Below are 14,420 nucleotides of genomic sequence, written 5' to 3'. Positions count from 1 at the left end.
TGCATGAACCACGACAGAGTCATCGGCAAGTCGATGCTGGTCGTGTAACGGAAAGAAGAAGAAGAAGGATCAATGGGCCAGTTTCAAAATTAATGGATCAAGGAATACAACCCCTTATTCCTGCCACCCCACACCCCAAAATTTCGCAATGGAATTTGTGCTTTGTCCATCACACTCGGCGCGGGAAGTGGCCACGGTTACACACACACTCTGTCTCACACACACACACACACACACACACACACACACAAAATACAGCATAGTCATTACTGAACGTTTTGTGCAATAATGCTGAAACACTGACTTATGCTGACTCACATTACGGTGAATACAAACTTGAAAATGCAGAAACAAAAGCAAAGCAGTACAGCTGAAGGACATCAGATCTACAAGGTGCAAGTGTCACGTATATACGTGCGTTAATCGAATGCCATTGTTTTTGGAAATCACTTTCCTCTGCTTTGTAGAAATCCTGATCTCCACAGATGCAAAATGTCTCTGAAATTTCGATGCCAGCAGAATGTGTAGACCGGTTTGATTCCGTTCTTGTGTATACGCAGGAAGATGTTCTAATGTTCTAATAACTGTACCTAGATGTTCTAATGTTCTAATAACTTTACCTATGTTAGTATGTGTGTAAGTTGGGTTATGGAAACCCGACCGAAAACAAAGTGTGGCTGCGAAAATGACAAAATGAAACGGTCATGCACGTTGCAGTGCACTTTTGCGTATCTTGATTGGATCTCGATTCAGTTTGTATCAAAATATTGCATAAAAGTAGAAACTTGTGTGTGCGTAAGGGGGTTGGGAGTGGAATGGGGGCTTTTGGGGGACAGATCTTCAAATAATGTCATGGTGACCACTTAGGACACTCACAACTCTGGCGACCATTTAGGGAATTCAGTCCCCCTGAGGATTATTTAGGACACTCATAAGCCCCCCTCGGGACTATTTAGGGCACTCACAACTCCCCCTGGGGACATTTTAGGGCACTCACACCTCCCCCTGGGTACTATTTAGGTCACTCACAACTCCTCCTGGGGACTATTTAGGGCACTCACAACTCCTCCTGGGGACTATTTAGGGCACTAACAACTCCTCCTGGGTACTATTTAGGTCACTCACAACTCCCTCTGGGGACAATTTAGGGCACTAACAACTCCCCTTGGGGAAAATTTGGGGCACTCACAACTCCTCCTGGGGACTATTGAGGGCACTAACAACTCCTCCTGGGGACTATTTAGGGCACTAACAACTCCCCCTGGGGACAATTTAGGGCACTAACAACTCCTCCTGGGGACTATTTAGGGCACTAACAACTCCCCTTGGGGAAAATTTTGGGCACTCACAACTCCTCCTGGGGACTATTTAGGGCACTCACAACTCCCCTTGGGGAAAATTTGGGACACTCACAACTCCTCCTGGGGACTATTTAGGGCACTAACAACTCCTCCTGGGGACTATTTAGGGCACTAACAACTCCCCCTGGGGACAATTTAGGGCACTAACAACTCCTCCTGGGGACTATTTAGGGCACTAACAACTCCCCTTGGGGAAAATTTTGGGCACTCACAACTCCTCCTGGGGACTATTTAGGGCACTCACAACTCCCCCTGGGGACTATTTAGGTCACTCACAACACCCACTGGGGACTATTTAGGGCACTCACAACTCCCCTTGGGGAAAATTTGGGGCACTCACAACTCCTCCTGGGGACTATTTAGGGCACTCACACCTCCCCCTGGGGACTATTTAGGGCACTCACACCTCCCCCTGGGGACTATTTAGGGCACTCACAACTCCCACTGGGGACTATTTAGGGCTCTCACAACTCCCCCTGGGGACAATTTAGGGCACTCACAACTCCCCCTGGGGACTATTTAGGGCACTCACAACTCCCCCTGGGGACTATTTAGGGCACTCACAACTCCCCCTGGGGACTATTTAGGGCACTCACAACTCCTCCTGGGAACAATTTGGGGCACTCACAACTCCCCCTCGGGACTATTTAGGGCACTCACAACCCCCCCTGGGACTATTTAGGGCTCTCACAACTCTTCCTGGGGACTATTTAGGGCACTCACAACTCCTCCTGGGAACAATTTGGGGCACTCACAACCCCCCCTGGGGACTATTTAGGGCACTCACAACACCCACTGGGGACTATTTAGGTCACTCACAACCCCCCCTGAGGACTATTTCGGTCACTCACAACCCTCCCGGGGACCTACAGAAGGCGTGGACGATTTGGGACGTAACACCGGGTTCACAGCAACTGTTCGATGTATGGATCGCGGCCTTAATTCAGTGTGATCAAACGTACACACTGCAAACCTGGCCAAGTGCAGAAAACCAGACGACAAAAGAACGAACACTATGCGGATAACTGGTCTTCTTTCAGTTACAGCGGTAGCTAAGGTACTAGTGAGTTTTACAGTGAGGACACTCCAGCTTTAAATTGTTGCTGAACAAGGTAATGACCCCCCAAAAAAAACACAAAAAAAACACAAAAAAACAAACAAACAAAAAAACACACCCTGTCTCTTTAACACGCGCAAGCGTGTGCCCAGATTTTATCCATGACACCCAATGTGTGTGTGTGTGTGTCATGTGTGTGTGTGTGTGTGTGTGTGTGTGTGTGTAGTAACAACACTGAACTTGAAACAACAACAAACGTGGTGGCAACTCACTCCGTAAAATCCCAAAACAAAACATCAACAACAAAACACCGACGATGATTGTTTCACCACTGTGACAAGCGTTAGGTTCTCATTTTGGATGAAGACGGTGAATGAAGAAAAAGCAACAACCGTTTTTCTAACGACGAAGGCTGGGCCACTTGTACACCTACTTGATAGACATCAGATGGGGTCTCTGTGGAGAACAGACATGAAGAAGACCCGATTTTGTAAAATCCAGCCAAAGAGCGCTGGTCATGATGCACGGTACACATCCAGCAAAAACACGTGTTGCTCCCAGAAAGGGAACTGGGGAAAGCGAGAAGTAATGTAAGGGAGACAACTCCTTCCAGAAGCCCCTCTTAGTTAACACATAGTTGAGTCCCTTGACCCGACTACTCGGTCTTTCCTGACGCATCGACCGACCGATGTATACCTTTCTGTAAACCAGAACCAGGGGAAAGTTTGCTGAGAAATTTCCTAGGGGTAGGATGACAGAATGAGCAATCACTCACTACTGCTGCACAAACTGTATAACTACGGTGTAAGAGGCAAGATCAACAAATGGATCTCTGACTTCCTTGCCAACAGATGCCAAGCAGTTGTAGTCGAGGGGGCCCAGTCAAACTTCATTGACGTCAAATCAGGCGTTCCACAGGAATCGGTCCTTGGACCATGTCTCTTCCTGGTTTTCATCAACGACCTCCCCGAGAACCTGACCTCAAAGACGAGAATGTTCGCAGACGACACTGCCATCTACCGCACAATATCATCTACGGAAAATCATGCCCACCTGCAAGAGGATCTTGAACGTCTCCAAATCTGGGAACGGAAATGGGAGATGGCCTTCAACCCGGGCAAATGTGCTACGCTCAGAATCACTCGCTGCAAAAGTACAATCAGCGACAAGTACCAAATGCACGGACACGAGCTATCAATAGTACAATCAACGCCGTACCTGGGAGTCACATTGAAGAAAGATCTGGAGTGGGAGGAACACATCAACAACATTACAAAGAAAGCAAGCAAAGTCCTTGGATTCTTGAGACGAAACCTGAAAGTTGCCTCCAACGAGCTGAGAGAAAAAGCTTATCTAACCTTCGTAAGACCATTGTTAGAATACTCCAGCTCAGTTTGGGACCCACACAAGACAGGATGCATAAAGAAATTAGAGAACATCCAAAGAAGAGCAGCTCGATTCGTCCTCAACCGCTACCACCGGCGTGCAAGTGTAACAGACATGCTTGAAAAGCTCAAGTGGCCGCCTCTCCAGAAACGACGTCAAGCAGCAAGGGTCACAATGTTATACAAAATACACAACGACCTGGTGCAAGTCAACAAAAGTGTCCTCCAAAAACCAGTTACGAGAGACAGAAGATCACATGACCAACAATTCCAACGGCTTGTGAATCATAAACAGCAGTATCGGCTCTTTTCTTTCTTCCCACGTGCCATTCGTGAGTGGAATGAACTCCCAGCAGACATTGTTGAGGCAGACTCCCCCAGCAGCTTCAAAAGCAGAGTCACCTCTCAGCTCAAGGTCGCCACTCTTGACAGTCTCGCTGCTGCAAAACTCAGTCCAAGAGTAGGCAAAACCACAGGATAAATTACAGCAATTGTCGGGTATGAATGTGAGAGTGAATGTTTAGGTAAGTAGTGGGTAGGGGGAGTGCTGGAGGGAGGGCGCTGCGGCGGGGGGTGCCAGGGGCCATCAATAGGATGCCTGCCTGTCGCTTCTCTCCCCCTCTGATCCAGTTAGTCAAGCAACTGGTCTGCGGACCCCCCCCCCCCCTGCCCCCCCCCCCCCCCCCCCCAAAAAAAAAAGTGGCAAAATAATCAACGTGTTGATTGTGGCTACACAACAGAAGAAGAAGAAGAACTGATATGCTTTACATGCCGGCATGTATATGGTGTGACGTTACTCCCACATCTCCAAATGTATTAAACCCTACTGACTTATACATACAAACTAATTTCATCTGATCAAGATTCGATCATCATTAGCAATGCCAGTGTATGGCTCAATGTAGCCATATTTCTCTGCGCTATGAAGCTTGCCCCTGCCCTCACCTCCTTGTATTATCTGTGATTGTGTTCAATGTTTTTTCTCCTCCTCAGTCTTCGAGTCCTCCTCCTCGATCCGTCCAGTTCTTCTTGGACTGGAATTCCCACATTCGCTCAGTGGCACCTGGGTGGGCTTTGATGCCGTGAAGGCCCGGCTGACAGTTCAAGAGTATCCCCTCACCAATACCTCATTACGTGGGCAGCCACTGACGCACAATACTCGGACGCGACATAAACAGAAGACTGGACGGAGGCACCGTGGCGGCACCCAGTGATGACTGCCGCAGTCATCTGGTAGCGGAGAAAGACTGCAGTCAGCAAACTACCATCCAGACACTGTGTCAGTGTGTGCGTGTGTGTCAGTGTGTGCGCGCGCGCATGCGTGTCATTGTGTCACGGTGAGCCGGTGCCTCACGGTGCTTGCGTGCGTGCGTGCATGTCAGTCGTGTGTCACGGTGCCGTGCGTGCGTGTGTGCGTGTGTGTGTGTTTGGTTGGGGCCAGGTTAGGCCCCTATAATTATGCATTCTGGGACTGAGGATTTCACTAATTTCTCCCTCCTCCTTCCTGTTCCAGTTTCAGTTCGTTGATTCTCCATGAATGACACTGTTGTATTGTATTATATTTCTCTTTTTCGTCACAACAGATTTCTCTGTGTGAATTTCGGGCTGCTCTCCCCAGGTAGAGCGCATCGCTACACTGAGAGTGCCACCCATTTTTTGGGTATTTTTTCCTGTGTGCAGTTTTATTTGTTTTTTCTATCGAAGTGGATTTTTCTACAGAATTTTGCCAGGGACAACCTTTTTGTTGCGCCGTGGGTTCTTTCACGTGCACTAAGTACATGCTGCACACGGGACCTCGGTTTAGCGTCTCATCCGAATGACTACTGCTGACCCTACTCTACTCTACTCGGTCTTTCCACCCCATCTCCCGCTCTATGTCTGTCTCTCGACCTGTCTCGATCTGCAGCTCTCTCTCTCTCTCTCTCTCTCTCTCTCTCTCTCTCTCTCTCGCGCACACATACACACTAACACACTGACACACACACTCTGACACAAACAGAACCAAAAAGGTGGGGACTTGATGAGAAAAAGCACACAACTGCTTATCTAATATAAAATAAAGTATTATGATTTTGTCTTGTCTTGTTTGTCTCTGTCCCTGCATGCATGTTATATTTTTATGAGTTATTTTTGTCTTCAGCCGGTGGAACAATACGTTAGTTCTCTTTTTCAGTTGTTTTTGGTTTCTGTTGGTCACAGTGCACCAACATGACGTTTTCATTGGTGTTTCCCTTTACCTATACCAGTTACAATAAACCGGCGTGTTTGCGTGTTTCAGTTCTGAACACTGATGGACCGCGAGCACTTGGATGTACGATGAATGTGATGTTTATGGGTTGTTAGATTACCTGGTGTTTGTGGTGTGTGTGTGTGTGTGTGTGTGTGTGTGTGTGTGTGTGTGTGTGTGTGTGTGTGTGCGTGCGTGCGTGCGTGCGTGTGTGTGTGTGTGTGTGTGTGTGTGTGTGTGTGTGTGTGTGTGTGTGTGTGTGTGTGTGTGTGTGTGTGTGTGTGTGTGTGTTTTCTTCAGTTTAACGTCTATTCACTATAAGTGTTTTTAGACGGAAAGGAGTAAAGTAGAGTATAAAGGAAAGGGAATGCATGTGGATATCAGTGTAAAAAAAAAGAAAGAAAAAAAAGTTCATGTTATGTATCAGAGGAAAAGTATATTATAAGAAAAAGTCTAAAGAGGTTATGGTGTGTATTGAATGAGTTGTCATGGGAAGGAGAATATGTATATGCATATCAACAAGTATTAACCTACAACAATGTAAATATAAATAACAGTATTAAATATAATACATCAAAGGAGGATACCAACTGGACTGGAGTTTAAAATTTCTGAAAACATTCTAAGCAATGAATCATCATTCAAAATCTTTTCAGTGGCTAATGAAATATTGGAAGAAAAGTCATCAACTACATCTTTTGGAAGTAACTGTCTTATGCTCGGACAATGAATGAGTAGATGGCTTACAGTTATTTGCTTACCGCATATACCTCTGTCCCTGCATGCATGTCATATATATATATATGTGTGTGTGTGTGTGTGTGTGTGTGTGTGAGTGTACCTCTCCTTACACCTCTCTCTGTGACTGTGTTCGCAAAAAGCTTGCATGGTCACTGACCGGGAAAGGCCTAATTTCTGCACCATATGAGTGCAATGGCTCAGTTACACATAATTAGGGGTATTTGCAGTACTCTCTCTTCCACAAGCCGCTTTGTATGACAAGGGAAAACTTCGCGATGGGCTGCCCCCGAGCATAGACACTAGATACTAGTGTCTTTGCCCCGAGCGAGGATCGCAGCTCACGCGGTGCTGGTGGCCGAGTGACCAATGTCAGCCTGTGTCATTGGGTGTCCGACCCCCCAGCATGCATCGCAGCCCCGTATATATTGAACCTACATTGTAGGTTTCGGTTTCAACTCTACCCAGGGTCTTGTTTCAACTCTACGAGGTTTTGGCGTTTTTTTAAGACCACAGACACGAACAACTTGACCTTAAGGGCGTCACGCCAACAGGTTGTTAAACTCAACTCTACCAGGTAGGTTTTGGCGCTTTTTGCAATACTAATTAGTAACCATATCCGCCAGTCATAATAATAATAATAATAATAATAATAATGGATACTTATATAGCACACTATCCAGAAATCTGCTCTAGGTGCTTTTCAAAAACGCTTTTGATAACATAAAACTTTATATCTATGTTACATACACACACCAAAATGTGACCACACACACACACACACACACACACGCACGCACGCACGCACGCACACACACACACTGCATACATACATTTTAACATACATGTGTATCTAACAGCTACCCTAACACATACGCACACATAGGCAGGCACAAACTAACATAAACACACGCACACACAATACACATTCATATACATGCATGTACTTGTGGACCTGCCACAATTGAACTTATTGCTGAGGGAAAAGGTGAGTTTTGAGACGAGATTTAAAAGATGCGAGGGAATCAGAATGACGGAGGTTATCAGGGAGCTTGTTCCACGTCTTTGGCGATTGAAAAGAAAACGATCTGTGTCCATAGGTCTTACTTCTGACGTGAGGTATCCTGAGAAGTCGAGTATCAGGGGAAGAACGGAGCTGGCGAGACGGGGTATAGATATGGATGAGTTCAGAAAGATACTTGGGGCCAGATCCGTTGACTGCAGAAAAGGTCAGAGTGGATAGCTTATAGTCTATTCGATCAGAAACAGGCAACCAGTGGAGAGACTGAAGGAGAGGAGAAACATGGTCAAATTTAGAAGCTCTGCAAATGAGTCTGGCAGCGTTATTCTGAATTCGTTGGAGTCTGTCTAACAGGTATTTGGGAAGGCCGGCCAAAAGAGAGTTGCAGTAATCCAATCTTGAGAGAACCAGAGAGCATACAAGTGTCATCAAAACAATTTTATCGTTGATGAAAACGACTGTACGCTTCGAACACCAGGAAGGTGACTGCTCTCTGAAATTTCAATTTCATTCCTGTGAGTGTGAGGCCGTAACAGCTTGATCAAGGGATCAAAATCATTATCGGTTGTGTGCCGGCATACAGTATTATTGTTATTGAGATGTTCCCTCTGGAATTCTAACAACGCCCTTTCTTCGGAGGTGAAATATATTTCGCCCACGTTGTTCCGTGAAACCAGTGCGTAATCGTTTGGTTTGGTTTTCATCCAAAGGTTAAGAAATCTTAGACACAGTCCACGAAACAGAAAGGCTCTAAATTATGTGAAACAAGAATGCCAAAAACGAAAGTAAACATTCGAAACGAACATTATTTTGCTGTAGGAAGTGACGTCAAGCAAAAGCGTGACCCACATAGCAGAACACAACACTTCTTTCATGACAGCAAGGCCGACGAAGCTTAACACAACTGTCACGTCAGCTAGTTAACAGAAAGAATTTTGACCGGTTGATTCCAGTCTGCAGAGTTTGACAGAAATACCCAAGCGAGAAGTAAGTGGATTTTTGTTGACGATAGTTTTCTCAGTCAGTCATTCAATGATCAGAAAACGACAGAAGGGCAGAACGACATCAGTTTTGATTTGATGGGTTACTTCATTTCATTTTTTACTAATTGAGTATTCTTGCTCGCCAGGTGTATGAATGGGATCAGGCATGCCACCAAACTGCAGTTTGTCTGTTCAGTGCTCCAGATCGCTTATTTTTAGATGGTGTCCAAAAATTACGCAAACAACAGTATGACAGTGATTTCGTCAGTGGAGACATATGGCACATGTGCACATTCAAAACAAAGCAACATGGGTGAAAGCACATCAGTGAGCGTGTGTGTGTGTGTGTGTGTGTGTGTGTGTAGTTGGAAGGAAGGATGAGTAAGGAGGCTGCTAGTTCTGGAAAAGAACAGAATTATTGCCCTTGAACCTTCTTTGATTTAAGCTAGTTAGTTTCATTTTGCATCACTCTATCAGTGATACTGTTCATGCTGCAGTAATCAGTGATGTTTGTGTGACATTTACTTATTCATGAATTTCTCGGAAAAAAGTAAGTATGTATAGTTCTGTTAGTCTGTGCTTTACATATCAGTGTATGCTAATCATATCCAAGTTGTCTATTTGATGTCATCACCTCAATTGATAGTGTGTCATAATTATTATTTGCTTTTTGAGACACTTTGACATCACACTTTTATGGTGTTAACTGTTATGGTACTCCTGAACACGCACACACGCGCGCACACACACAAACACACACACACACACACACACACTCACACATGCCTACACATACACTGGATACATGATATATTCTGCTTGTTTGCAACTGTGTAACCTTAGTTGTTCATGTTTCACTTGCACAAATTTACAAGATTACACAAAAACACTGCTGTGACGGATGTGCAATGTTGTTTCCCCACAGTCAAAACAATCTGTTGCTTAAACTAAAGAGTTGGAACTGGATGGAATCTGTGCTGAGTCATTGGACCAGTTTGTGTTTACACTGGGTTTACTTTGTTTACTGTTGCTGTGTTGGTAGTGTTGCCAAATGCTCAGGACTCAAAACAGCAACTGGCTGTTTAGTTAACCAGTTGAGTGCCTATAAGACGTCAGTTGACGTCCTACAAAAAGTATTGCCATAGTCATAGCGCCTATAAGACGTCCACTGACGTCCTGCATATGTTCCGATTTTTCCTTCATCAGAGTTTGGTTCAATTCACATAAACAGACTCTGAGCAGTTAGTTTAAAAAAGCATGGAAAAAGGGGTAGCATCATGTGCAAAAAAAAAAAAGCATTGAAAACTGTGTCCAGTAAAGGAGTTGGTCACAGTCAGTAGATTTACACAATTTTGAAAGCTCTGCTTGTGGTTATGGACAGCTTTCACAATGGAGAAGGATATCTCTTGTCTGATGATTGGTTTGAAAATGAGGGTGATTAACAACAACAGTGACGAAACTGACAGCCCATTTGATGGTAAATGGAAGTTTTATTTATAGTAAAAAAGGGAAATTACTCTGTAATTAATGCTAGGGGACTTAATTTGCTTTAAACTGATCTTTCTCATCTTAAACATTACATTTTGAAATTATACTCACTACATAAAAAGCTTGTGTGTTTTACTCTCAGTGTACAGGGCTTTCGCTATGTTCATTCGCCCAGGTGGTCTACAAATACAGAACACATTTTAACGATTAGATTTTTTTTTTAAGTGTATCACAAGTGAGTCTTGAAGGCCTTGCCTCTCTTGTTTTTTTAAAAAATTTTTTAACAAAATTCTCTGGTACTGAACTGGTTAGAGGGCGTTAGTCAACTTAGTGGAAGTTAATCATGTTAATGTCAGCTCACATTTTTTCACTTTGATTTTGTCAGTTTTACATTGGGACATCAAGTCTCACATGTGCTCTTTGCTTTCCATGATGTGTCTTTTTCATGTTTTTGCCCTCAGTAAAATTGTTTGAGAATGAAGTGATTCACACCAATTGGTCGAAAAGTACACCATCGAGAGATTTCAACACATGTATAATGTGTTGGCATGTGTGTATTCAGATTCATGCGTCTGAGTCAAAGCTGCTATTCTGCTATTAGAATTTGATCACCTATAACTAGGTTTTGAAAAAAAAAGTCTGATCCATTCTTACTCCTAAAAAAAGGATTTTTTTGTTTGTTTGTTTCATATGGCAAAACTGTATTGTCATATATATATAAGCGTCATGGCATCAAACTGTAGCTCAAACACATTTGGATTTGGGACTACTGAACAAAGCTGTACTCTCATACTATATCCAGATGTGTCAAGACCATGACTTAATCTTTCTAGTCTGTTGGATGACAGACAAAGCAAGTTGTATACCTGTCCCTATATATGATATTCATGGATATGGCATGTGAAATAAAAACAGTTCTTCAGGACCGCAGTTCTGCAAAAAACAAGTATAGGTGGGTAACCTCCACTGACACTTTACTGAGTGTCACTGGTCAAGTGTCTATATATAAATGTATGATAGTGACAGGCCCAGATTAGAGATTATTGACCTGACGTAGGTCAACCTGACTGGTCAGACTGCTCTCAACTTGCGGTCAAGTGGCTGTGGGTGTTCTACTCCATGCTTAGTTCCTGTCAGAGAGAGGAAAGTTCCTTGGTGTAGGTTCTCTGATTTCTTTCCCTTGGAAATTGCTCCTTTCAAGGAAAGGTCTGCTAACATTTAACTGGTGTTTCTAACCTCCACAGGAGAAAATCACAATACACTGATTTTTCTAAAGATTTCCTGCAAAGAAGAACAGAGAAATACACTTGAGAGAAGAAAAGGAAGAGTAGCCAGTTGATAAAATCTTCGAAGAGTCACCAGTAGAGTAGTCAGCAGACAGAACCTTTGAAGAGTAGCAAGAAGATGAAATCTTTCTTAAAATTCTTCACATACTTTATGCTGAGGGACCCCAAGGGTTCTAAGGGAGATCAAACTGCCTGCTTTGCTTGAACAGTTGACTCAGCTGTATCATAACCCAAGCAATCTCCGGATTTGTTTAGTGTTTGTTTTCAAAACGGATTGCTTCAGAAAAGGCAGCTACTTTCCCCAATCCAGTGTACATGACTTGCATTGTGACAACAGTTCCCTGTGTTTTTCAACATTGGTGTTAGCAAAGTTCTTTGTTTCCTTTTGCTTCTTTGACCCAAAACAAACAAACAGATAAAACAAAAACAACCACCACCACCCTCAACCCCCCCCCCCCAGCCCCTCCAAGACAAGGGCACAAACCAGTCCACTTTATTGTTGTAATTCTGCTTTTTGCTGTACAGACTGACAGAGACATAGTTCCCAGGAACTAATGCTGTAACTGTTCTTGTGCAAGATCAGTTTACACTGAATCACACAACTTAGCAATACACGATACATGAGAAGGGACCCATGAGCTTGTCTTAATTAATCAGTTAATTAATCACTTATCACCAGAAACTGCTGCAGTGTGGATAGACAGGGCCACGTTGAGGTTGGTGTGGCTGGATCAGGTCAGCTGATGATAGTGAAGATGATGAGTGATGGTGTGACCAAGGAGGGGTGTGCAGGGGAGAGGAGGAACATGGATGATTAACGGATCCATTGTTTCTCTTGATCTGTGTGTTGATCACAGTGTCTTGTCTTTTAGTCTGTCTGGCTGTTGTTATTTTTTTTCTGTCAGTATGTGTGTGTGTGTGTGTGTGTGTGTGTGTGATTGTGTGTGTGTGTGTGAAATCTTATGACTGTAGCTGTCATGTGATATCCATCCTCTCATTTCCTGCTTTCGTTGCCCTATTTAATACTTAATTACACATATATATCCTTGTTTGGGATTTACGCACTGCGCACACACATACACGCACAACACACACACACACACACACACACACACACACACACATGCACAACACATGCACACCACACACACACCACACACACACACACAGTACTATACCGCTTTGCACACATCTACCTCAGGGCCTATCCTATCTGTCTCCATGAAGACAGCTGAGGGACGTAGCAACCCGGACATGGCCTGTGTGGGAGATTAGAGAAGAGGAACATACATGTATGTTTATATATCTCTCTCATGGTGATGTGGACACCACCACAAATGACAGAGCATCCATGTTGGCGGTGGGTGGGGGAGTGAGGGAAACAAGATGATGGCCCCTGACATCTACAGCTGAAAATGGAGATCATGTAATAAGTGGCATGATCCTATTATGTTAGCTTAACTAAAAGTGTAAATTATGAAGCAGTGGTTTGGAAGTGTAGAACCGCCGTATTTGTAACATTAAGGGTGTTCAGTGTTGAGTCACCAAGCAGCACTTGAGTTAGCTTACCCCACACCCCCCACATTACAGTTTCTCCAGTCAGTGCGGGTCCGATCCACTTACATGTAGGCAGAGTGGAGTGATGGCCTTGAGGTAACGCGTCCGCCTAGGAAGCGAGAGAATCTGAGCGTGCTGGTTTGAATCACGGCTCAGCCGCCGATATTTTCTCCCCCTCCACAAGACCTTGAATGGTGGTCTGGATGCTAGTCATTCAGATGAGACGATAAATCAAAGTCCCATGTGCAGCATGCACTTAGTGCATGTAAAAGAACCCACGGCAACAAAAGAGTTGTTCCTGGCACAATTCTATAGAAAAATCCACTTCGATAGGAAAAACAAATAAAACTGCACACAGGAAAAAATAAAAAATAAAAAAAGGGTGGCCACTGTGGTGTAGCAACGCACTCTCCCCGGGGAGAGCAGCCCAAATTTCACACAGAGAATTCTGTTGTGATAAAAAGAAATACAAATACAAATACAAATACAAATGTATTCCCAATTTGCTTACACTTTGATTGAGCCACCTCCCTCAGGAATCTCTTGAGAGTTTAACTCTTTGTTCTGTTTCACCTTCCTGATGCTCCTGTTTCACCTACTCAGCCTCTGTTTCTCTCAAGTACACACACACATGCACAAGGACACATATGCTTACAACTTTTAGACATTTGTTGCATAAACTGAAGAGAGTGTGTGTGAGTGTGTGTATTTGTGTGTGTGTTTGTGCGCAAGCAAACTGGAAAGAAATCTTTCAGGATCTACAATTCACAGGTAGGTGAACCAGGACCAGGGGAATAGGAACCACCAATTTACTGGTGGGGCATTTTGGAGTAGGTCAACCAGGAATAAAAGAACTGGGAGTTTACAAAATGGGAATAGATGAAACCATGCCCCCCCCCCCCCTACCCCCTCCCCCAATCCACATCCCTTTTCCAGCTTTACCCCCATCTCCAACTTCATCCCTCTCTCCCCGGATCTCCTGCTTTAAACCATCCCCTCCCTCACCCCTCCTGCCCTCCCCCTCCCCCACCCATGCCTGCCCTGTCTTCATTTGATGGCCCATTGTTATTCATAGACCTGTGGTTTAGATCAAATCAAAAAAGTCCTTGTTCACTTGTCTTAAAAATGTAGAAAGTAAACCTTCACTCCTGTTTTTTTTTTTTTCTTTTTTCTTTTCTTTTCTTCCCAGAAGCATTTCCTTGTGGTGATGGTGGCAGATTATTCAGACGCTTGTATGTTTGTGGTGTATGTGTGTGTGTGTGTGTGTGTGTGTGTGTGTGTGTGTGTGTGTGTGCACATGCATGTGTGAATGCTTGC

General features: G+C 44.2%; 1 protein-coding gene across 2 annotated transcripts in view; it reads left to right on the top strand.

The window, feature by feature from the left end:
* The first annotated feature begins 7,188 nt into the window (after positions 1–7,188).
* Positions 7,189–14,420, top strand: part of LOC143289799 (high affinity copper uptake protein 1-like) — a 45,280-nt gene continuing 38,048 nt past the window's right edge. Inside the window, exon 1 of one of the 2 annotated variants that reach the window (XM_076598953.1) lies at positions 7,189–7,345. The gene's annotated coding sequence lies outside the window, so the exon portion shown is untranslated. Of the gene's footprint in view, positions 7,346–8,644; positions 8,777–14,420 lie in introns of those variants that run through there. The other variant, XM_076598945.1, reaches the window with a different exon arrangement.

This window comes from Babylonia areolata, chromosome 14, assembly GCF_041734735.1.
Source record: "Babylonia areolata isolate BAREFJ2019XMU chromosome 14, ASM4173473v1, whole genome shotgun sequence".
In the NCBI taxonomy this organism is placed as follows: Eukaryota; Metazoa; Mollusca; class Gastropoda; order Neogastropoda; family Buccinidae; genus Babylonia; species Babylonia areolata.
The sequence above is the reverse complement of the archived record's forward strand: the minus strand, read 5'-3'. Positions and strand labels throughout refer to the sequence as shown.